Source organism: Oncorhynchus mykiss, chromosome 8 (assembly GCF_057628025.1).
Source record: "Oncorhynchus mykiss isolate SJ-2025 chromosome 8, ASM5762802v1, whole genome shotgun sequence".
Classification (NCBI taxonomy): domain Eukaryota; kingdom Metazoa; phylum Chordata; class Actinopteri; order Salmoniformes; family Salmonidae; genus Oncorhynchus; species Oncorhynchus mykiss.
In genome coordinates this window covers 7,875,146-7,898,967 of record NC_143029.1, presented here as the reverse complement: position 1 = coordinate 7,898,967, position 23,822 = coordinate 7,875,146, and the positions used below count along the sequence as shown (strand labels likewise).

The following is a 23,822-nucleotide window of genomic DNA, read 5'->3' as shown; positions in this document are numbered from 1 at the left end:
TCTCTCCAGAAGTTCAGTGAGGATCTCTGAAAGATCCAATGTTGACCTAAATGACTAATGATGATAGATACAATCCACCTGTGTGTAATCAAGTCTCCATATAAATGCACCTGCACTATGATAGTCTCAGAGGTCCATTAAAAGCGCAGAGAGCATCATGAAGAACAAGGAACACACCAGGCAGGTCCGAGATACAGTTGTGAAGAAGTTTAAAGCCGGATTTGGATACAAAAAGATTTCCCAAGCTTTAAACATCCCAAGGAGCACTGTGCAAGCGATAATATTGAAATGGAAGGAGTATCAGACCACTGCAAATCTACCAAGACCTGGCCGTCCCTCTAAACTTTCAGCTCATACAAGGAGAAGACTGATCAGAGATGCAGCCAAGAGGCCCATGATCACTCTGGATGAACTGCAGAGATCTACAGCTGAGGTGGGAGACTCTGTCCATAGGACAACAATCAGTCGTATATTGCACAAATCTGGCCTTTATGGAAGAGTGGCAAGAAGAAAGCCATTTCTTAAAGATATCCATAAAAAGTGTAGTTTAAAGTTTGCCACAAGCCACCCGGGAGACACACCAAACATGTGGAAGAAGGTGCTCTGGTCAGATGAAACCAAAATTGAACTTTTTGGCAACAATGCAAAACGTTATGTTTGGCGTAAAAGCAACACAGCTCATCACCCTGAACACACCATCCCCACTGTCAAACATGGTGGTGGCAGCATCATGGTTTGGGCCTGCTTTTCTTCAGCAGGGACAGGGAAGATGGTTCAAATTGATGGGAAGATGGATGGAGCCAAATACAGGACCATTCTGGAAGAAAACCTGATGGAGTCTGCAAAAGACCTGAGACTGGGACGGAGATTTGTCTTCCAACAAGACAATGATCCAAAACATAAAGCAAAATCTACAATGGAATGGTTCAAAAATAAACATATCCAGGTGTTAGAATGGCCAAGTCAAAGTCCAGACCTGAATCCAATCGAGAATCTGTGGAAAGAACTGAAAACTGCTGTTCACAAATGCTCTCCATCCAACCTCACTGAGCTCGAGCTGTTTTGCAAGGAGGAATTGGGAAACATTTCAGTCTCTCGATGTGCAAAACTGATAGAGACATACCCCAAGCGACTTACAGCTGTAATCGCAGCAAAAGGTGGCGCTACAAAGTATTAACTTAAGGGGGCTGAATAATGTTGCACGCCCAATTTTTCAGTTTTTGATTTGTTAAAAAAGTTTGAAATATCCAATAAATGTCGTTCCACTTCATGATTGTGTCCCACTTGTTGTTGATTCTTCACAAAAAAAATACAGTTTTATATCTTTATGTTTGAAGCCTGAAATGTGGCAAAAGGTCGCAAAGTTCAAGGGGGCCGAATACTTTCGCAAGGCACTGTATGTGTTATGTCTTTACACCCCCTGCTATAATGTGGATAAAGAGTTACTTGTCTAACATAACACAGAGGGTGTTCTTTAATGGAAACCTCTCAAACATAATCCAGGTTGAAGCAGGAATTCCCCAGGGTAGCTGTTTAGGCCCCTTGCTTTTTTTCAATCTTTACTTTTTTATTTTTTTATTTAACTGACTTGCCTAGTTAAATAAAGGTTAAGAACAAATTCTTATTAATAATGACGGCCCACCAAAAGGCCTACTGTTGGGATGGGGGCTGGGATTAAAAATACAAATAAAATTAATACAAATTATAGGACAATACTCACATCACGACAAGAGAGACAACACAACACTACATAAAGAGAGATCTAAGACGACAACATAACATGGCAGCAACACATGACACCACAGCATGGTAGCAACACAACATGGTAGCAGCAGCACAGCATGGTAGCAGCACAAAACATGGTACAAACATTACTAGGCACAGACAACAGCACAAAGGGCAAGAAGGTAGAGACAACAATACATCACGCAAAGCAGCCACAACTGTCAGTAAGCGTGTCCAAGTCTTTGAATGAAGAGATGGAGATAAAACTGTCCAGTTTGAGTGTTTGTTGCAGCTCGTTTTAGTTGCGAACTGAAAAGACAAACGACCCAGGGATGTGTGTGCTTTGGGGACATTTAACAGAATGTGACTGGCAGAACGGGTGTTGTATGTGGAGGATGAGGGCTGCAGTTGGTATCTCAGATAAGGGGCAGTGAGGCCTAACAGGGTTTTATAGATAAGCATCAACCAGTGGGTCTTGTGACGGGTATACAGAGAGAGATGACCAGTTTACAGAGGAGTATAGAGTGCAGTGATGTGTCCTATAAGGAGCATTGGTGGCAAATCTGATGGCTGAATGGTAATGAATCATGACTATCGACATGCCACGTGTCTATGTATACGGATGACTTAACACTATAACACGTCAGCTACTACAGTGACTGAAATGACTGCAACACTCAACAAAGAGCTGCAAGTTAGTTAGAAATCATTCACTGAACCCTAAACCTCAACTAAATCTTGTAATGAATAATGTGGAAATTGAGCAAGTTGAGGTGACTAAACTGCTTGGAATAACCCTGGATTGTAAAACTGTCATGGTCAAAACATATTGATACAACAGTAGCTGTAGAAACAACAGTAGCTGATACAACAGTAGCTGTAGAAACAACAGTAGCTGATACAACAGTAGCTGGAGTACATTTACATTCACAAATAAATAAATAGTCAAAAATCAAGTATCACTAGTAATTGTGCAAGTTGCGATTTGCAGCAGAAAAATGTTCTGTTCTTTTTTGTTTCGTAGCTGCTAATCGCACAAAGAAATACGAATCCTATATCCCAACTCTCGCAGCAAAACTGACTGGCAGTGAAGTGCTGATAGATTCATTCTTTGGAGGTGCTAAGCACAGGCATAGAAGTTGGTGTAATTTCCTTCAAGTCTACATAGTGAGACATGGTCCTCGTGTGCGGTCCTCGACATGGTCCTCGTGTGTGGGTGGATGTGTGTTTGCCGCGTGCCGGTTAGCTAGCATCGGCTCCTGTGTACGCGTGTTAGGGTTACGGTCTTGTGTAACGCTCGTGAGTCACGGAGAGCTCGTGGGGGCTCGTTTCAGGCTCACGTTCTCTCTCTCTCTCTCTCTCTCTCTCACACACACTCCCACCTTCATCTGCAGCCAACGCCAGCGGGAAGGAGAGCAAGGAGTTTGTGTCCTCAGGCAGAGTGTGTGTGTGTGTACGTGCCTCTGCCAATTGGGCCCATATATACCAGAGTGTGTTGCTGCATCCAGTCTCATTCCCAGCAGATAAACAGATCGTAGAGATGACATCCCTGGCAGGAACATATCGTAGAGATGACATCCCTGGCAGGAACATATCGTAGAGATGACATCCCCGGCAGGAACATATCGTAGAGATGACATCCCTGGCAGGAACATATCGTAGAGATGACATCCCTGGCAGGAACATATCGTAGACATGACATCCCTGGCAGGAACATATCGTAGAGATGACATCCCTGGCAGGAACATATCGTAGAGATGACATCCCTGGCAGGAACATATCGTAGAGATGACATCCCCGGGAGGAACATATCGTAGAGATGACATCCCCGGGAGGAACATATCGTAGACATGACATCCCTGGCAGGAACATATCGTAGAGATGACATCCCTGGCAGGAACATATCGTAGAGATGACATCCCTGGCAGGAACATATCGTAGAGATGACATCCCTGGCAGGAACATATCGTAGAGATGACATCCCTGGCAGGAACATATCGTAGACATGACATCCCTGGCAGGAACATATCGTAGACATGACATCCCTGGCAGGAACATATCGTAGAGATGACATCCCTGGCAGGAACATATCGTAGAGATGACATCCCTGGCAGGAACATATCGTAGAGATGACATCCCTGGCAGGAACATATCGTAGAGATGACATCCCTGGCAGGAACATATCGTTATCAGCTTTACAAGCCCGTGTTTAATGTATCTTTATTTCATATCTCTCATCCTCTGGTTTGGTCTCCTTGGTCTGTGGCCTTGTCTGAAAAAGTTACTAGCCGGTAAAGCATGTTTCCGCTGTTCTTGTCTCCTCTTTTTTTTCCCTTTTTTTTCTCTCAAATCTCATTGGAGGAGGTGGTCAGAGGGAGGTAGCTTAGATCGTTCCTCCTCCAATGGATCTTTCAAGGATCTTTGATGTTTTCAAACAAACCTTAATTTCCTCTCCTCGAGCCATCCCTCATATGCTCCACCATAACACGTTATTGTCACAGGTTAGCCCAAGGCACATCATATATATATATATATATATATATATATATATATATATATATATGAGTCGGATGATTGTTCTGCTGGAGGGTTTCATGAATATCAAATCCTCAAAGTCCATTATTCCTGACAGTCTTATTCCATCCACATGCAAACAAAGTCCCGGCAGGGTAATAGAGGTGACCACTGAGCAGAAATGTAGGCCTATACGTGTGCACACTGAGACTTGTTGTGCCGAACAGGCTTCAAAGAGCTTAGCACAGTAAAACCTCGTACAGTGTTTGAAAACGGATGCATAGTGTGGTTGTACTTACATGCCTGTACTCCAATCACTACAGTACATGTTTATTAGGTTACACAGACATCTGGCATAGCCTCTTGTTGTGCGCCTGTCTGTAGATGAGTGTGTAGTCCCAGAGGAAGTAGTCACAGACAGTCAGGAGGGGGGAGGGGAACAGAGACGAGAAGTGATGCAGTTCCCACTGATCGTGTAACTTAGTTTTGTTAATTCATTGCACACAGCCAGTTAGTTACAGTAAACTCTCTTCCTCTGAGACATAGATCTAAGATCCAGGCCTGTATACAGGCAACACCTTCACTCTGGGGTGGCAGGGTAGCCTAGTGGTTAGAGCGTTGGACTAGTAACCGGAAGGTTGCAAGTTCAAATCCCCGAGCTGACAAGGTACAAATCTGTCGTTCTGCCCCTGAACAAGGCAGTTTACCCACTAGACAGTCATTGAAAATAAGAATTTATTCTTTTAACTGAATAGTTAAATAAAGATAAAATAAATAAACTCTGATTCAGCCTCTTGACTTTTCTACTAGCCTAGCATTGATCAATGGTCAGGAATAAACCTCTCGCTGATTCTTAGGATGGGGACAGGAAGTGAACAGTTTGGGGGCTAAAAGTTCATCTCACACAGGCCGGGTCTCTCTGTGTGGGTCAGTGGGCGACGAGACATGTGTTCTGTTAAAATGGCTCCGCTCTGGCCCAGAACAAACTGACGTCTCTTTGTATAGCAGAGAGAGAGAAGTGGAGGAGGAGAGGACCGTGGATGTTTTATTCCCATGTTTGGTCTGTTCACACACTGTCTTTTTGTCCTAAAACACTTGTTTTGTGTTTGGCCTCTGATTTGTTTTCCATTCTCTTGGCTTCATATGAATCTCTCACAGCTCTCTTTGTCTACCACTGATAAGCTCTCACTTCTTCTGCTGAGGGCCATCTCATAGAAAGAACAGGCTGCTGTGTCTGTGTTACACCGTACCCAAACCGGCCGCGCGCCATCGGGCACAAATTGTTTTTGTCCTCGCACACCAAAAGCGATCAGGACACACAGGTTGAAATATCAAAACGAACTCTAAACCAATTATATTCATTTGGGGACTGGTCAAAAAGCATTAAACATTTATGGCAATTTAGCTAGCTAGCTTGCTGTTGCTAGCTAATTTGTCCTATTTAGCTATCTTGCTGTTGCTAGCTAATTTGTCCTATTTAGCTATCTTGCTGTTGCTAGCTAATTTGTCCTATTTAGCTAGCTTGCTGTTGCTAGCTAATTTGTCCTGGGATATAAATGTTGGGTTGTTATTTTACCTTAAATGCACAAGGTCCTTTACTCTAACAATTAATCTACCCATAAAACGGTCAACCAAAATGTTTCTAGTCATCTCTCCTTCCAGGCCTTTTCTTCTTTGGACTTGATATGGTGATTGGCATTTCATAGTTACCACGACGACCGACCAAACTCAGTTCATCTTTCAATCACCCACGTGGGTATAACCAATGAGGAGATGGCACGTGGGTATCTGCTTCTATAAACCAATGAGGAGATGGGAGAGGCAGGACTTGCACCGTGTTCAGCGTCACAAATGGAACTGACTTTTATTTTAGTGCTTTGCATTTCAGACGCTCGTTGGCAACGTGGGTGCAATGACTGAATAACATGTATGTTTACATTTATTCTGCAACGCTCGCGCGATGTGAGCGGTGTGGTCTGTATGTTAGAAAGACTTCTGGTTTCTCTTTGTATGACTTACTGTGTTACACCACTGTCGAGGAAACGTGTGTGTGTTTCATGAGTTGTGAAGTGATTGTTGTAAAAGAGAAGTTTAGGCTAGGCTACTCCTTGGTAATGAGCGGGGCTAGGCTACTCCTTGGTAATGAGCGGGGCTAGGCTACTCCCTGGTAATGAGCGGGGCTAGGGTATTCCCTGGTAATGAGCGGGGCTAGGCTACTCCCTGGTAATGAGCGTGTAGGCTAGGCTACTCCCTGGTAATGAGCGTGTAGGCTAGGCTACTCGCTGGTAATGAGCGTGTAGGCTAGGCTACTCCCTGGTAATGAGCGAGTAGGCTAGGCTACTCCCTGGTAATGAGCGAGTGTAGGCTAGGCTACTCCTTGGTAATGAGCGTGTAGGCTAGGCTACTCCCTGGTAATGAGCGGGTGTAGGCTAGGCTACTCCCTGGTAATGAGCGGGTGTAGGCTAGGCTACTCCTTGGTTATGAGCGGGTGTAGGCTACTCCTTGGTTATGAGCGGGTGTAGGCTAGGCTACTCTATGGTAATTTTTATTTTATTTTTTTTATTTCACCTTTATTTAACCAGGTAGGCTAGTTGAGAACAAGTTCTCATTTGCAACTGCGACCTGGCCAAGATAAAGCATAGCAGTATGAGCAGACAACACAGAGTTACACATGGAGTAAACAATTAACAAGTCAATAACACAGTAGAAAACAAAGGGGGAGTCTATATACAATGTGTGCAAAAGGCATGAGGTAGGCGAATAATTACAATTTTGCAGATTAACACTGGAGTGATAAATGATCAGATGGTCATGTACAGGTAGAGATATTGGTGTGCAAAAGAGCAGAAAAGTAAATAAATAAAAACAGTATGGGGATGAGGTAGGTGAAAATGGGTGGGCTATTTACCAATAGACTATGTACAGCTGCAGCGATCGGTTAGCTGCTCAGATAGCTGATGTTTGAAGTTGGTGAGGGAGATAAAAGTCTCCAACTTCAGCGATTTTTGCAATTCGTTCCAGTCACAGGCAGCAGAGTACTGGAACGAAAGGCGGCCAAATGAGGTGTTGGCTTTAGGGATGATCAGTGAGATACACCTGCTGGAGCGCGTGCTACGGATGGGTGTTGCCATCGTGACCAGTGAGCTGAGATAAGGCGGAGCTTTACCTAGCATGGACTTGTAGATGACCTGGAGCCAGTGGGTCTGGCGACGAATATGTAGCGAGGGCCAGCCGACTAGAGCATACAAGTCGCAGTGGTGGGTGGTATAAGGTGCTTTAGTGACAAAACGGATGGCACTGTGATAGACTGCATCCAGTTTGCTGAGTAGAGTGTTGGAAGCCATTTTGTAGATGACATCGCCGAAGTCGAGGATCGGTAGGATAGTCAGTTTTACTAGGGTAAGCTTGGCGGCGTGAGTGAAGGAGGCTTTGTTGCGGAATAGAAAGCCGACTCTTGATTTGATTTTCGATTGGAGATGTTTGATATGAGTCTGGAAGGAGAGTTTGCAGTCTAGCCAGACACCTAGATACTTATAGATGTCCACATATTCTAGGTCGGAACCATCCAGGGTGGTGATGCTAGGCGGGCATGCGGGTGCAGGCAGCGATCGGTTGAAAAGCATGCATTTGGTTTTACTAGCGTTTAAGAGCAGTCGGAGGCCACGGAAGGAGTGTTGTATGGCATTGAAGCTTGTTTGGAGGTTAGATAGCACAGTGTCCAATGACGGGCCGAAAGTATATAGAATGGTGTCGTCTGCGTAGAGGTGGATCAGGGAATCGGCCGCAGCAAGAGCAACATCATTGATGTATACAGAGAAAAGAGTCGGCCCGAGAATTGAACCCTGTGGCACCCCCATAGAGACTGCCAGAGGACCGGACAGCATGCCCTCCGATTTGACACACTGAACTCTGTCTGCAAAGTAATTGGTGAACCAGGCAAGGCAGTCATGTGCGGGTGTAGGCTAGGCTACTCCTTGGTAATGAGCGGGTGTAGGCTAGGTTTCTCCTTGGTAATGAGCAGGTGTAGGCTACTCCTTGGTAATGAGCGAGTGTAGGCTAGGCTACTCCCTGGTAATGAGCGGGTGTAGGCTACTCCTTGGTAATGAGCGAATGTAGACTAGGTTTCTCCTTGGTAATGAGCGAGTGTAGGCTAGGCTACTCCTTGGTAATGAGCGGGTGTAGGCTAGGCTACTCCTTGGTAATGAGAGGGTGTAGGCTAGGTTTCTCCTTGGTAATGAGCGAGTGTAGGCTAGGCTACTCCCTGGTAATGAGCGGGTGTAGGCTAGGCTACTCCTTGGTAATGAGCAGGTGTAGGCTAGGCTACTCCCTGGTAATGAGCACGTGTAAGCTAGGCTTCTCCTTGGTAATGAGTGGGTGTAGGCTAGGCTACTCCTTGGTAATGAGCGGGTGTAGGCTAGGGTGTGGGCGTCTGTTCACTGTGTGTTTCTGGCTCAGCCTGTTCACTGTTCTGTTTCTCAGCCTCATACAGGAAATTTGCTAACCCTAAACCACCCGGCCTATCTAGCAAACAAAACCTGCAGGAAACCATGGCCTTTGTCTGTTCTGTTCTGTTCCTTTCAAGGCGCCCCCCTAAAGACCTGTTAGCCAGCCCCTCCAGGCTGAACCCCTGGCCCCAGGCCTGCACAGGGAGGAGAGAATGACTGTTAGCCAGCCCCTCCAGGCTGAACCCCTGGCCCCAGGCCTGCACAGGGAGGAGAGAATGACTGTTAGCCAGCCCCTCCAGGCTGAACCACTGGCCCCAGGCCTGCATAGGGAAGAGAGAATGACTGTTAGCCAGCCCCTCCAGGCTGAACCACTGGCCCCAGGCCTGCACAGGGAAGAGAGAATGACTGTTAGCCAGCCCCTCCAGGCTGAACCACTGGCCCCAGGCCTGCACAGGGAGGAGAGAATGACTGTTAGCCAGCCCCTCCAGGCAAACCCCTGGCCCCAGGCCTGCACAGGGAGGAGGAAACCAATATGCTACTCCTGCTCCTTTTATTTATTTTATTTAACTAGCCTTTACTTAAATAAAGACTAGTTAAATAAAAGGCTAGTTAAATAAAGACTAGTTAAATAATGTCTAGTTAAATAATGTCTAGTTAAAGAAAAGGCTAGTTAAATAAAGACTAGTTAAATAATGTCTAGTTAAATAATGTCTAGTTAAAGAAAGACTAGTTAAATAAAAGGCTAGTTAAATAAAGACTAGTTAAATAATGTCTAGTTAAATAAAGACTAGTTAAATAAAGACTAGTTAAATAAAAGGCTAGTTAAATAAAGACTAGTTAAATAATGTCTAGTTAAATAATGTCTAGTTAAATAAAGACTAGTTAAATAAAAGGCTAGTTAAATAAAGACTAGTTAAATAATGTCTAGTTAAATAAAGACTAGTTAAATAAAGACTAGTTAAATAATGTCTAGTTAAATAATGTCTAGTTAAATAAAGGTAAGTTTAACTAGCATTTTATTTAACTAACCTTTATTTAACTAGACATTATTTAACTAGACATTATTTAACTAGTCTTTATTTAACTAGTCTTTATTTAACTAACCTTTATTTAACTAGCCTTTATTTAACTAGCCTTTATTTAACTAGCTCCTGTTCCTTTTGAAAGGTGAGGACAAAGATATCTTTCAGCAGGGTGTAAGGGTTTTCCTGTGGTGAAGGAGAGGCGGACCAAAAAGCAGCGTGATTATATTGATTCATGTTTAATAAAAAAGGATAAACACGAACACTACAAAACAACAAACGTGGAAAACCAAAAACAGCCCTGTCTGGTGCAAAACACAGAGACAGGAACAATCACCCACAAACACACAGTGGAACCCAGGCTACCTAAGTATGATTCTCAATCAGAGACAACTAATGACACCTGCCTCTGATTGAGAACCATACTAGGCCGAAAACATAGAAATACCCAAAACCTAGAAAAACAAACATAGACTGCCCACCCAACTCACGCCCCTGACCATACTAAATAAATACAAAACAAAGGAAATAAAGGTCAGAACGTGACACAGGGTGTTGGAGTTGGACAGAACACCACATCACAGCCACACTGAGCTCCTCACACAGACACAGCTAGATCACCAGAAAGCCAGTAGTGACAGAGGAGGGCGTTTGTGTGTGTGTGCCTGTGTGTACACGTGTTCGATTATTGCTGTGTGTACACGTGTCGATTATTGCTGTGTGGACACCTGTCGATTATTGCTGTGTAGCTGTTGCTCTGAAATATGTGTTTCAGCACTTGCTCAGTTTCAGTGTGTGCCTTAAGTTTCGGTTTGGTGCAGTTTGTAGATTGTGGGGCCTTGACTCTCTTGTTGTTTGACTTCTCTCTCTTCACTTCCTTATTAGGTACTGCTAGGCAGGAGGAAGGTCTGAGGTCCACTGTTTACAACCACAGTGAAACTAAAAGCAATTGAGTTAAGTTGCCCTGTCAGTGGGTGGTGAATGACAAGCCGGCTGTCTGTGATGACGGTTAATATAGGTTAATGAATGTCAGCAGTGTGACCAGGCTCCCAACATGTCTGCCTGTGTAGGAGAATGTGTAGACCTAGGTGAGGAGGGAGTTTGCACTCCAGCACAAACTGATAGCTAGGCTTGTGTTCATTAGGGCACACCGTAGCAAAACGTTTTGCAATGGAAAAGGAAAATCTGTTTTTTAAAACATTTTCTCTTGACTGAACACTACCCAGTTTACCTCCCTTTACCCCCAGTCGTTGTTGACAGCCAGGATTGTCTGAAGGCTAAGTTGATCCTAGCTGGTCTTAGCTTCGGGAGTAGGGCTCTGAATTGCCAGGAACCTCACAATACGATATTATAACAATATTTTTTGGGGGCTGATTATGTATTGTGATTCTATACGTGTTCACGATTTAGCACGGTTTTATATGTATCGCGATTTGATGTTCCAAATATATTTCTCACAGCACAAGTCTTCTGCAGCGGGACAAGAACGAGTCATAATAAAATGTTGTTTTGATCAGTCATAGAAATAAAATAACTGAAAACATGTTGGATCACCATTTTTTTTTTAAATGAAAAAAGATTTAGGCCAAGCTATAGGAGGAGAAATACAGACATTTTGGCATATAGCCAACTAGTGCTAGCTAACGTTAACTACCTAGAAGAAAGAAAGAAAAAAAAAATATATATATATATATATATATATATATCGTTCAACAGTTTGGGGTCACTTAGAAATGTCCTTGTTTTTGAAAGAAAAGCAACAAAAAAAAGTACATTAAAAATGACATCAAATTGATCAGAAATACAGTGTAGACATTGTTAATGTTGTAAATGACTATTGTAGCTGGAAACGGCTGATATTTAATGGAATATCTACATAGAGGTACAGAGGTCCATTATCAGCAACCGTCACTCCTGTGTTCCAATGACACGATGTGTTAGCTAATCCAAGTTTATCATTTTAAAAGGCTAATTGATCATTAGAAAACCCTTTTGCAATTATGTTAGCACAGCTGAAAACTGTTCCTGATTAAAGAAGCAAAAAAACTGGCCTCCTTTGGACTAGGTGAGTATCTGGAGCATCAGCATTTTGTGGGTTCGATTACAGGCTCAAAATGTCCAGAAACAAATAATTTTCTTCTGAAACTCGTCATTCTTGTTCTGAAAAATGAAGGCTATTCCATGTGAGAAATTGCCATAAAACAAAAGATCTCGTACAATGCTGTGTACTACTCCCTTCACAGAACAGCGCAAACTGATTCTAACCAGAATAGAAAGAGGAGTGGGAGGCCCTGGTGCACAACTGAGCAAGAGGACAAGTGCATTAGTGTGTCTAGTTTTGAGAAACAGACCTCAAAGTCCTCAACTGGCAGCTTCATGAAATAGTACCCGCAAAACACCAGTCTCAACGTCAACAGTGGAGAGGCGACTACAGGATGCTGGCCTCCTAGGCAGAGTCGCAAAGAAAAAGCCATATCTCAGACTGGCCAATAAAAAGAAAAGATTTAAGATGACTAAACAGAGGAACTCTGCCTAGAAGGCCAGCATCCCGGAGTCGCCTCTCCACTGTTGATGTTGAGACTGGTGTTTTGGTATTTTATTAGGATCCCCATTAGCTGTTGTGAAACCAGCAGCTACTCTTCCTGGGGTCCACACAACATGAAACATGACATAATACAGAACAAGAAGAGCTCAAGGACAGAACTACGTGAAATGTAAAACATTGACTCACAGTAAAAGCAGCTAATGTGAAAAGCCCAATTTAAAGGAATTGTGGTTGGCATAGCAGCGTTTACCCAGGCCGTGAGTCTATTGGCCGTCCCCATCTTTATGTGTGGTGCCTGCAGGACTGGGCAGGTTACTTTCTAAATGTAATGTGCTAGTTACTAGTTACGGAGCTGGAATGGATATTTGCCGTTTACCTCCCGTCTCCTGAATACATTTTATAATTATTATTTTTATTTACATTTTTTATTTAGGGCTTATCTTAACTTTTTATGAACAATGTTTTCCGCAATCGTTTCCTATGACTGAAAAGAGCTTCTGAACATCAGAACAGAGATCAGTAAACTGGATGTGGATGAAGATTTCTACTTTTGTTTGGAACAGAACACATGCAGTGGGAATGTCATGCAGTGTTTGGAACAGAGCACATGCAGTGGGAATGTCGTGCAGTGTTTGGAACAGAGCACATGCAGTGGGAATGTAGTGCAGTGTTTTGAACAGAGCACATGCAGTGGGAATGTAGTGCAGTGTTTTGAACAGAGCACATGCAGTGGGAATGTCGTGCAGTGTTTGGAACAGAGCACATGCAGTGGGAATGTAGTGCAGTGTTTTGAACAGAGCACATGCAGTGGGAATGTAGTGCAGTGTTTTGAACAGAGCACATGCAGTGGGAATGTAGTGCAGTGTTTTGAACAGAGCACATGCAGTGGAATGTAGTGCAGTGTTTTGAACAGAGCACATGCAGTGGGAATGTAGTGCAGTGTTTTGAACAGAGCACATGCAGTGAGAATGTAGTGCAGTGTTTTGAACAGAGCACATGCAGTGGGAATGTAGTGCAGTGTTTTGAACAGAGCACATGCAGTGGGAATGTAGTGCAGTGTTTTGAACAGAGCACATGCAGTGGAATGTAGTGCAGTGTTTGGAACAGAGCACATGCAGTGGAATGTAGTGCAGTGTTTTGAACAGAGCACATGCAGTGGGAATGTAGTGCAGTGTTTTGAACAGAGCACATGCAGTGGGAATGTCGTGCAGTGTTTGGAACAGAGCACATGCAGTGGGAATGTCGTGCAGTGTTTGGAACAGAGCACATGCAGTGGAATGTCGTGCAGTGTTTGGACCAGAGCACATGCAGTGGGAATGTTGTGCAGTGTTTGGAACAGAGCACATGCAGTGGAATGTTGTGCAGTATTTGGAACAGAGCACATGCAGTGGAATGTCGTGCAGCGTTTGGAACAGAGCACATGCAGTGGAATGTCGTGCAGTGTTTGGAACAGAGCACATGCAGTGGGAATGTCGTGCAGTGTTTAGAACAGAGCACATGCAGTGGGAATGTAGTGCAGTGTTTGGAACAGAGCACATGCAGTGGAATGTAGTGCAGTGTTTGGAACAGAGCACATGCAGTGGGAATGTAGTGCAGTGTTTGGAACAGAGCACATGCAGTGGAATGTAGTGCAGTGTTTGGAACAGAGCACATGCAGTGGAATGTCGTGCAGTGTTTGGAACAGAGCACATGCAGTGGAATGTCGTGCAGTGTTTGGAACAGAGCACATGCAGTGGAATGTCGTGCAGTGTTTGGAACAGAGCACATGCAGTGGAATGTCGTGCAGTGTTTGGAACAGAGCACATGCAGTGGAATGTAGTGCAGTGTTTGGAACAGCATGTGTGAGGGTGTAATTTATGACCGGGTCTGTCTCTCGTGTGTGTGTGGGAGGGGTTTTGGGCTGGTCAGACAGAGGCTGCTCTCTTTGTTTGGAGCTGAGAGGAAGGAATGTCTGCCTTCCAGCTGTCCATGGGACAAGAAAGAGGGGACTTTCCCCTGTTCTTTTTTAATTTTTATTATTTAACTAGGCAAGTCAGTTAAGAACAAATTCTTATTTACAATGACGGCCTACCCCGGCCAAACCCGTACGACGCTGGGCCAATTGTGCGCCACCCTATGGAACTCCCATTCACAGCCGGTTGTGATACAGCCTGGAATCGAACCAGGGTCTGTAGTGACGCATCTAGCACTGAGATGCAGTGCCTTAGACCGCTGCGCCTCTCTCTGTTCCGTCTGCTCTCTCTGTTCCATCTGCTCTCTCTGTTCCATCTGCTCTCTCTGTTCCATCTGTTCCCCCCTGCCCCAATGTACTACGTCCATTTGCTCCTACAAAGTGTGTGTGTGTGTGTGTGTGTGTGTGTGTGTGTGTGTGTGTGTGTGTGTGTGTGTGTGTGTGTGTGTGTTAGGTGTTCAGTCAGACAATAGGGAACCCCTTGACCTCTTGTCCATAATCTGCCTCAGTAGATATAGAGTTCAGTTGTCTCTGTCCTATTCTATCTGCCTCAGTAGATATAGAGTTCAGTTGTCTCTGTCCTATTTAGCGTCAACCGGTAGGAGACGGTAGCTGGAATATACACACCTGACTGGTCTCGCAGTTATACACACCTGACTGACTGGTCTCGTAGTTAAACACACCTGACTGACTTGTCTCATAGTTATACACACCTGACTGGTCTCATAGTTATACACACCTAACTGACTGGTCTCGTAGTTATACACACCTGACTGACTGGTCTCGTAGTTATACACACCTGACTGACTGGTCTCGTAGTTATACACACCTGACTGACTGGTCTCGTAGTTATACACACCTAACTGACTGGTCTCGTAGTTAAACACACCTGACTGACTGGTCTCGTAGTTATACACACCTGACTGACTGGTCTCATAGTTATACACACCTGACTGACTGGTCTCGTAGTTATACACACCTGACTGGTCTCGTAGTTAAACACACCTGACTGACTGGTCTCGTAGTTATACACACCTGACTGACTGGTCTCGTAGTTAAACACACCTGACTGGTCTCATAGTTATACACACCTAACTGACTGGTCTCGTAGTTATACACACCTGACTGACTGGTCTCGTAGTTAAACACACCTGACTGACTGGTCTCGTAGTTATACACACCTAACTGACTGGTCTCGTAGTTAAACACACCTGACTGACTTGTCTCATAGTTATACACACCTGACTGGTCTCGTAGTTAAACACACCTGACTGGTCTCATAGTTATACACATCTGACTGACTGGTCTCGTAGTTATACTTACCTGACTGGTCTCATAGTTATACACACCTGACTGACTGGTCTCGTAGTTAAACACACCTGACTGACTGGTCTCGTAGTTATACTTACCTGACTGGTCTCATAGTTATACACACCTGAATGACTGGTCTCGTAGTTATACACACCTGACTGACTGGTCTCGTAGTTATACACACCTGACTGACTGGTCTCATAGTTATACACACCTGACTGGTCTCGTAGTTAAACACACCTGACTGACTGGTCTCGTAGTTAAACACACCTGACTGGTCTCGTAGTTAAACACACCTGACTGGTCTCATAGTTATACACACCTGACTGACTGGTCTCGTAGTTATACTTACCTGACTGGTCTCGTAGTTATACACACCTGACTGGTCTCATAGTTATACACACCTGACTGACTGGTCTCGTAGTTATACACACCTGACTGACTGGTCTCGTAGTTACACACCCAGCTCTCCCTAGTCCCCACAGAGTCTGGGTCACACTCCCAGCTCTCCCTAGTCCCCACGGAGTCTGGGACACACGCCCAGCTCTCCCTAGTCCCCACGGAGTCTGGGACACACGCCCAGCTCTCCCTAGTCCCCACGGAGTCTGGGTCACACGCCCAGCTCTCCCTAGTCCCCACAGAGGATGGGTCACACGCCCAGCTCTCCCTAGTCCCCACAGAGGATGGGTCACACACCCAGCTCTCGCTAGTCCCCACAGAGTCTGGGTCACACGCCCAGCTCTCCATAGTCCCCACAGAGTCTGGACAGGCACAAGTCCATCAGGATCTAGCAGCCTTAATGACTGGTCTGTATCAGTGTGCTTAGACATGAGCATCATGTTGCCGTCCTGCTGTCGTCTCCCCCACACTCACCCACTGACACCTCTCCTCCCTACGAATACATCAGCCTGTCGTTCAGGAAGATGACATTCACTCTGCAACCTGTTCCCTCTTCTCATTCTGTCTTTCTTTCTCTCTCCCAGCTACAGATCTTCAGTCTCACGACCCCCCCCCCCTCCCTCCCGCCTGCTGTCTGAATGCACAGAAACATGAGAGCACAATAGTGAGAGAGACGGAGAGATCTCAGTGTGACATCCTGACACCTGGAGAGAACCTGAGACATCTAAATAACTAGTCTTCAAACAGGCATCAAGCTTGTTGTGTTACTGGTCCGTGGTATGTAACACCGTTAGCTTTGAGTAGCCCAGTTTCCCCGTCCAGTGAGTCAGCTGTGAGGCGTGTCTCAAGGCCGGCCTCAGCCTGTCCCTGTGTCTGTGGTGCAACCCTCTCGTTTACTGTCAGCACGTGTGTAGGCCTATGTACTCTCTGTGAGAGACTGTTTTTGTCTGTTGGCCAGCATATACAGTTTCTCTCCACGAAGACGACATTAAGGATCTCTCGTCTTCTGAGAGACCTGAGTTGATATCAGTCTGTGTAACTAGGCAGCGTGTGTGTGGACTGTGTGGGCCGAACCATAAAGTCAAATAGTGCAGTGTCCCCACCTAGCTAGCAGGTAAAGGTGATGGTGGGGGGGGGGGGGGGTCGATACAGTTAGATCTCAGGATATTATCTTAGACGATCTATTGTATCGTTTTGACAATATTGCAATGTTATTTTTTTTATACTAGTTGGCTGTACCTGCTCCAAAACTCCAGTATTTTTCCTTCATAGCTTGTTCACCATCTTCTTTTTAAATAGGGAGCCAATTAGTTTTCTGCACTTATTTCCATGACTGATAACTTGTTTTCTCGTGCCTCTCTCTTGTCCCTCTGCAGCAGACGTATGGTGAGCAATATGTTTGGAACATCGAATCACAATACATATAGAATCATGAGAATCACAATACATATAGAATCATGAGAATCACAATACATATAGAATCATGAGAATCTCAATACATATAGAATCATGAGAATCTCAATACATATAGAATCATGAGAATCTCAATACATATAGAATCATGAGAATCACAATACATATAGAATCATGAGAATCACAATACATATAGAATCATGAGAATCACAATACATATAGAATCATGAGAATCACAATACATATAGAATCTCAATACATATAGAATCATGAGAATCTCAATACATATAGAATCATGAGAATCACAATATATATAGAATCATGAGAATCACAATACATATAGAATCTCAATACATATAGAATCATGAGAATCTCAATACATATAGAATCATGAGAATCACGATACATATAGAATCATGAGAATCACAATACATATAGAATCATGAGAATCTCAATACATATAGAATCATGAGAATCACAATACATATAGAATCTCAATACATATAGAATCATGAGAATCTCAATACATATAGAATCATGAGAATCACGATACATATAGAATCTCAATACATATAGAATCACAATACATATAGAATCATGAGAATCACAATACATATAGAATCATGAGAATCACAATACATATAGAATCATGAGAATCACAATACATATAGAATCATGAGAATCACAATACATATAGAATCATGAGAATCACAACACATATAGAATCATGAGAATCACAATACGTATAGCATCATGAGAATCACAATACATATAGAATCATGAGAATCACAATAAAAAAATAATATCATGAGAATCACAATAAAAAAATAATATCATGAGAATCACAATACATATAGAATCACAATACATATAGAATCATGAGAATCACAATAAAAAAATAATATCATGAGAATCACAATACATATAGAATCATGAGAATCACAATAAAAAAATTATATCATGAGAATCACAATACATATAGAATCATGAGAATCACAATAAAAAAATAATATCATGAGAATCACAATACATAGAGAATCATGAGAATCACAATACATATAGAATCACAATACATATAGAATCACAATACATATAGAATCATGAGAATCACAATAAAAAAATAATATCATGAGAATCACAATACATATAGAATCATGAGAATCACAATACATAGAGAATCATGAGAATCACGATACATATAGAATCATGAGAATCACAATAAAAAAATTATATCATGAGAATCACAATACATATAGAATCATGAGAATCACAATACGTATAGAATCTCAATACATATAGAATCATGAGAATCACAATACATATAGAATCTCAATACATATAGAATCATGAGAATCACAATACATATAGAATCTCAATACATATAGAATCATGAGAATCACAATACATATAGAATCTCAATACATATAGAATCATGAGAATCTCAATACATATAGAATCATGAGAATCACGATACATATAGAATCTCAATACATATAGAATCACAATACATATAGAATCATGAGAATCACAATACATATAGAATCATGAGAATCACAATACATATAGAATCATGAGAATCACAATACATATAGAATCATGAGAATCTCAATACATATAGAATCATGAGAATCACAATACATATAGAATCATGAGAATCACAATACATATAGAATCATGAGAATCACAATACATATAGAATCATGAGAATCACAATACATATAGAATCCTGAGAATCACAATACATATAGAATCTCAATACATATAGAATCATGAGAATCACAATACATAGAGAATCTCAATACATATAGCATCATGAGAATCACAATAAAAAAATAATATCATGAGAATCACGATACATATAGAATCACAATACATATAGAATCATGAGAATCACAATAAAAAAATAATATCATGAGAATCACAATACATATAGAATCACAATACATATAGAATCATGAGAATCACAATACTTAAGCCAACCCCCTCAGCCTCTCTGGTCTACAGTCTCTGTCTATAGAGCCAACCCCCTCAGCCTCTCTGGTCTACAGTCTCTGTCTATAGAGCCAACCCCCTCAGCCTCTCTGGTCTACAGTCTCTGTCAATAGAGCCAACCCCCTCAGCCTCTCTGATCTACAGGCTCTGTCAATAGAGCCAACCCCCTCAGCCTCTCTGGTCTACTGTCTCTGTCAATAGAGCCAACCCCCTCAGCCTCTCTGGTCTACAGTCTCTGTCTATAGAGCCAACCCCCTCAGCCTCTCTGGTCTACAGTCTCTGTCTATAGAGCCAACCCCCTCAGCCTCTCTGGTCTACAGTCTCTGTCTATAGAGCCAACCCCCTCAGCCTCTCTGGTCTACAGTCTCTGTCTATAGAGCCAAACCCCTCAGCCTCTCTGGTCTACAGTCTCTGTCTATAGAGCCAACCCCCTCAGCCTCTCTGGTCTACAGTCTCTGTCTATAGAGCCAACCCCCTCAGCCTCTCTGGTCTACAGTCTCTGTCTATAGAGCCAAACCCCTCAGCCTCTCTGGTCTACAGTCTCTGTCTATAGAGCCAACCCCCTCAGCCTCTCTGATCTACAGGCTCTGTCAATAGAGCCAACCCCCTCAGCCTCTCTGGTCTACAGTCTCTGTCTATAGAGCCAACCCCCTCAGCCTCTCTGGTCTACAGTCTCTGTCTATAGAGCCAAACCCCTCAGCCTCTCTGGTCTACAGTCTCTGTCTATAGAGCCAACCCCCTCAGCCTCTCTGGTCTACAGTCTCTGTCAATAGAGCCAAACCCCTCAGCCTCTCTGGTCTACAGTCTCTGTCTATAGAGCCAAACCCCTCAGCCTCTCTGGTATACAGTCTCTGTCAATAGAGCCAACCCCCTCAGCCTCTCTGGTCTACAGTCTCTGTCAATAGAGCCAACCCCCTCAGCCTCTCTGGTCTACAGTCTCTGTCTATAGAGCCAACCCCCTCAGCCTCTCTGGTCTACAGTCTCTGTCTATAGAGCCAACCCCCTCAGCCTCTCTGGTCTACAGTCTCTGTCTATAGAGCCAACCCCCTCAGCCTCTCTGGTCTACAGTCTCTGTCTATAGAGCCAACCCCCTCAGCCTCTCTGGTCTACAGTCTCTGTCAATAGAGCCAACCCCCTCAGCCTCTCTGGTCTACTGTCTCTGTCAATAGAGCCAACCCCCTCAGCCTCTCTGGTCTACAGTCTCTGTCTATAGAGCCAACCCCCTCAGCCTCTCTGGTCTACAGTCTCTGTCTATAGAGCCAAACCCCTCAGCCTCTCTGGTCTACAGTCTCTGTCTATAGAGCCAAACCCCTCAGCCTCTCTGGTCTACCGTCTTTGTCTCTGTCTCCTGTCTGTTTTAAACTTCTCCATGGTCTATTCTCTCTGTCCTCTGTTGTCCCCTGTCCTATAATATTTTAGGACTCAACCCCCTCAGCCTCTAGTTCACTCCAGCACACGCTATGAGCTTTGCACTCTAATAATGACGGCTTGACTCAAATCCCTGGATTAGAGAGTGAGGGAGAAAGAGAGAGACGTTAACACAACAAAACACCATTCATCCACCCTCTCCAACATAACAACAATAACAAAAGACTAACAAAGGAACAAAAACATATTAACCCCGCTCCCTGGTTAGGTAATCTTCCCCCTCCCAGTATTCAGCCTAATCCCTCTATCTCTCCCTCTCTTTCTCTCTCACCCCCCTCTCTATCTCTCCCTCTCTTTCTCTCTCACCTCCCTCTCTATCTCTCCCTCTATTTCTCTCTCACCCCCTCTCTATCTCTCCCTCTATTTCTCTCTCACCCCCCTCTCTATCTCTCCCTCTCTTTCTCTCTCACCTCCCTCTCTATCTCTCCCTCTATTTCTCTCTCACCTCCCTCTCTATCTCTCCCTCTCTTTCTCTCTCACCCCCCTCTCTATCTCTCCCTCTCTTTCTCTCTCACCTCCCTCTCTATCTCTCCCTCTCTTTCTCTCTCACCCCCCTCTTTATCTCTCCCTCTCTTTCTCTCTCACCCCCCTCTCTATCTCTCCCTCTCTTTCCCTCTCACCCCCCTCTCTATCTCTCCCTCTCTTTCTCTCTCACCCCCCTCTCTATCTCTCCCTCTCTTTCTCTCTCACCTCCCTCTCTATCTCTCCCTCTATTTCTCTCTCACCCCCCTCTCTATCTCTCCCTCTCTTTCTCTCTCACCCCCCTCTCTATCTCTCCCTCTCTTTCTCTCTCACCCCCCTCTCTATCTCTCCCTCTCTTTCTCTCTCACCCCCCTCTCTATCTCTCCCTCTCTTTCTCTCTCACCCCCCTCTCTATCTTTCCCTCTCTTTCTCTCTCACCTCCCTCTCTATCTCTCCCTCTCTTTCTCTCTCACCCCCCTCTCTATCTCTCCCTCTCTTTCTCTCTCACCTCCCTCTCTATCTCTCCCTCTATTTCTCTCTCACCCCCCTCTCTATCTCTCCCTCTCTTTCTCTCTCACCCCCTCTCTATCTCTCCCTCTCTTTCTCTCTCACCCCCTCTCTATCTTTCTCTCTCACCCCCTCTCTATCTCTCCCTCTCTTTCTCTCTCACCCCCCTCTCTATCTCTCCCTCTCTTTCTCTCTCACCTCCCTCTCTATCTCTCCCTCTATTTCTCTCTCACCCCCCTCTCTATCTCTCCCTCTCTTTCTCTCTCACCCCCCTCTCTATCTCTCCCTCTATTTCTCTCTTCTCACCCCCCTCTTCTTCTCTCTCTGGGTGTCTGTTGTCCTGTTGTAGCCTCTCAACAGTTGCAGATTTAAGCCATCACTACAATAATGGGATTGGTTTTGGCCTCCTGCGGTTTGTAATGAAGGATAATTAGTATTTCAATTTACTCCGGCCGACTAAGAACCTCCCTTCGCTCTCTCTTTCTCTTGCTTTCTCTCTCTCACTCACTGTCTTTCTCTTGCTTTCTTGCTTTCTCTCTCTCTCGCTCACTGTCTCTCAACTCAATTTAAGGGCTTTATTGGCTTGGGAAATATATGTTAACATCGCCCAAACAAGTGAAAAGGATAATAAACAGTAGTGAAATGAACAGTAAACATTAACACTCACAAAGGTTCCAAAGCAACTGAGACATTACAAATGTTATATTATGTCTATATACAGTGTTGTAACGATGTGCAAATAGTTATAGGGAATATAAATAAACAGAAATATAGTTTTAATTGTGTTTGTTCTTCACTGGTTGTCCTTTTCTTGTGTCAACGGGTCATACATCTTGCTGCTGTGATGGCACTGTGGTATTTCACACAGTAAATATGGGAGTTTATCAAAATCGGGTTTGTTTTCAAATTCTTTGGGTCTTTGTAATCTGAGGGAAATATGTGTCTCTAATATGGTCATACATTTGGCAGGAGGTTAGGAAGTGCAGCTCAGTTTCCACCTCATTTTGTTGGCAGTGTGCACATAGCCTGTCTTCTCTTGAGAGCCAGATCTGCCAACGGCGGCCTCTTTCCATAGCAAGGCTATGCTCACTGTCTGAGTCTGTACGAAGTCCAAGCTTTCCTTAAGTTTGGGTCAGTCACAGTGGTCAGGTATTCTGCCACTGTGTACTCTCTGTTTAGGGCCAAATAGCATCCTAGATTGCTCTGTTTTTTTGTTAATTACTTGACACAATGGAAATAATTATCTTTTTGTTTTCTTATGATTTGGTTGGGTCTAATTGTGTTGCTGTCCTGGTGCTCTGTGGGGTCTGTTTGTGAACAAAGCCCCAGGATCAGCTTGCTTCGGAGGCTCTTTTCCATGTTAATTTCTCTGTAGGTGATGGCTTTGTCATGGAAGGTTTGTGAATATCTTCCTTTTAGGTGGTTGTAGAATTTAACGGCTCTTTTCTGGATTTTGATAATTAGTGGGTATCGGTCTAATTCTGCTCTGCATGCATTATTTGGTGTTCTACGTTGTACACAGAGGATATTTTTTCAGAATTCTACATGCAGTCTCAATTTGGTGTTTGTCCCATTTTGTGAATTCTTAGTTGGTGAGCGGACCCCAGACCTCACAACCGTAAAGGGCAATGGGCTCTATGATTTGTTCAAGTATTTGTAGCCAGATCCTAATTGGTATGTTGCATTTTATATTCATTTTGATGGCATAGAATGCCCTTCTTGCCTTGTCTCTCAGATCGTTCACAGCTTTGTGGAAGTTACCTGTGGGTTGCTGATGTTTAGGCTGAGGTATGTATAGTTTTTTGTGTGTTCTAGGGCGACGGTGTCTAGATGGAATTTGTGGTCCTGGCAACTGAACCTTTTTTGGAACACCATTATTTTTGTCTTAGTGAGATTTACTGTCAGGGGTCCAGGTCTGACAGAATCTGTGCAGAAGATCTAGGTGAAGCTGTAGGTCCTCCTTGGTTGGTGACAGAAGCACCAGATCATCAGCAAACAGTAGACATTTGACTTCAGATTCTAGTAGGGTGAGGCCGGGTGCTGCAGACTGTTCCTGTGCCCTCGCCAGTTCGTTGATGTATATGTTGAAGGGGGTTGGGCTTAAGCTG

General features: G+C 43.8%; 1 protein-coding gene across 1 annotated transcript in view; it reads left to right on the top strand.

The window, feature by feature from the left end:
• susd6 (sushi domain containing 6) overlaps positions 1 to 23,822 on the top strand; it is a 57,932-nt gene that overhangs the window by 13,681 nt on the left and 20,429 nt on the right. The window lies entirely within an intron of this gene.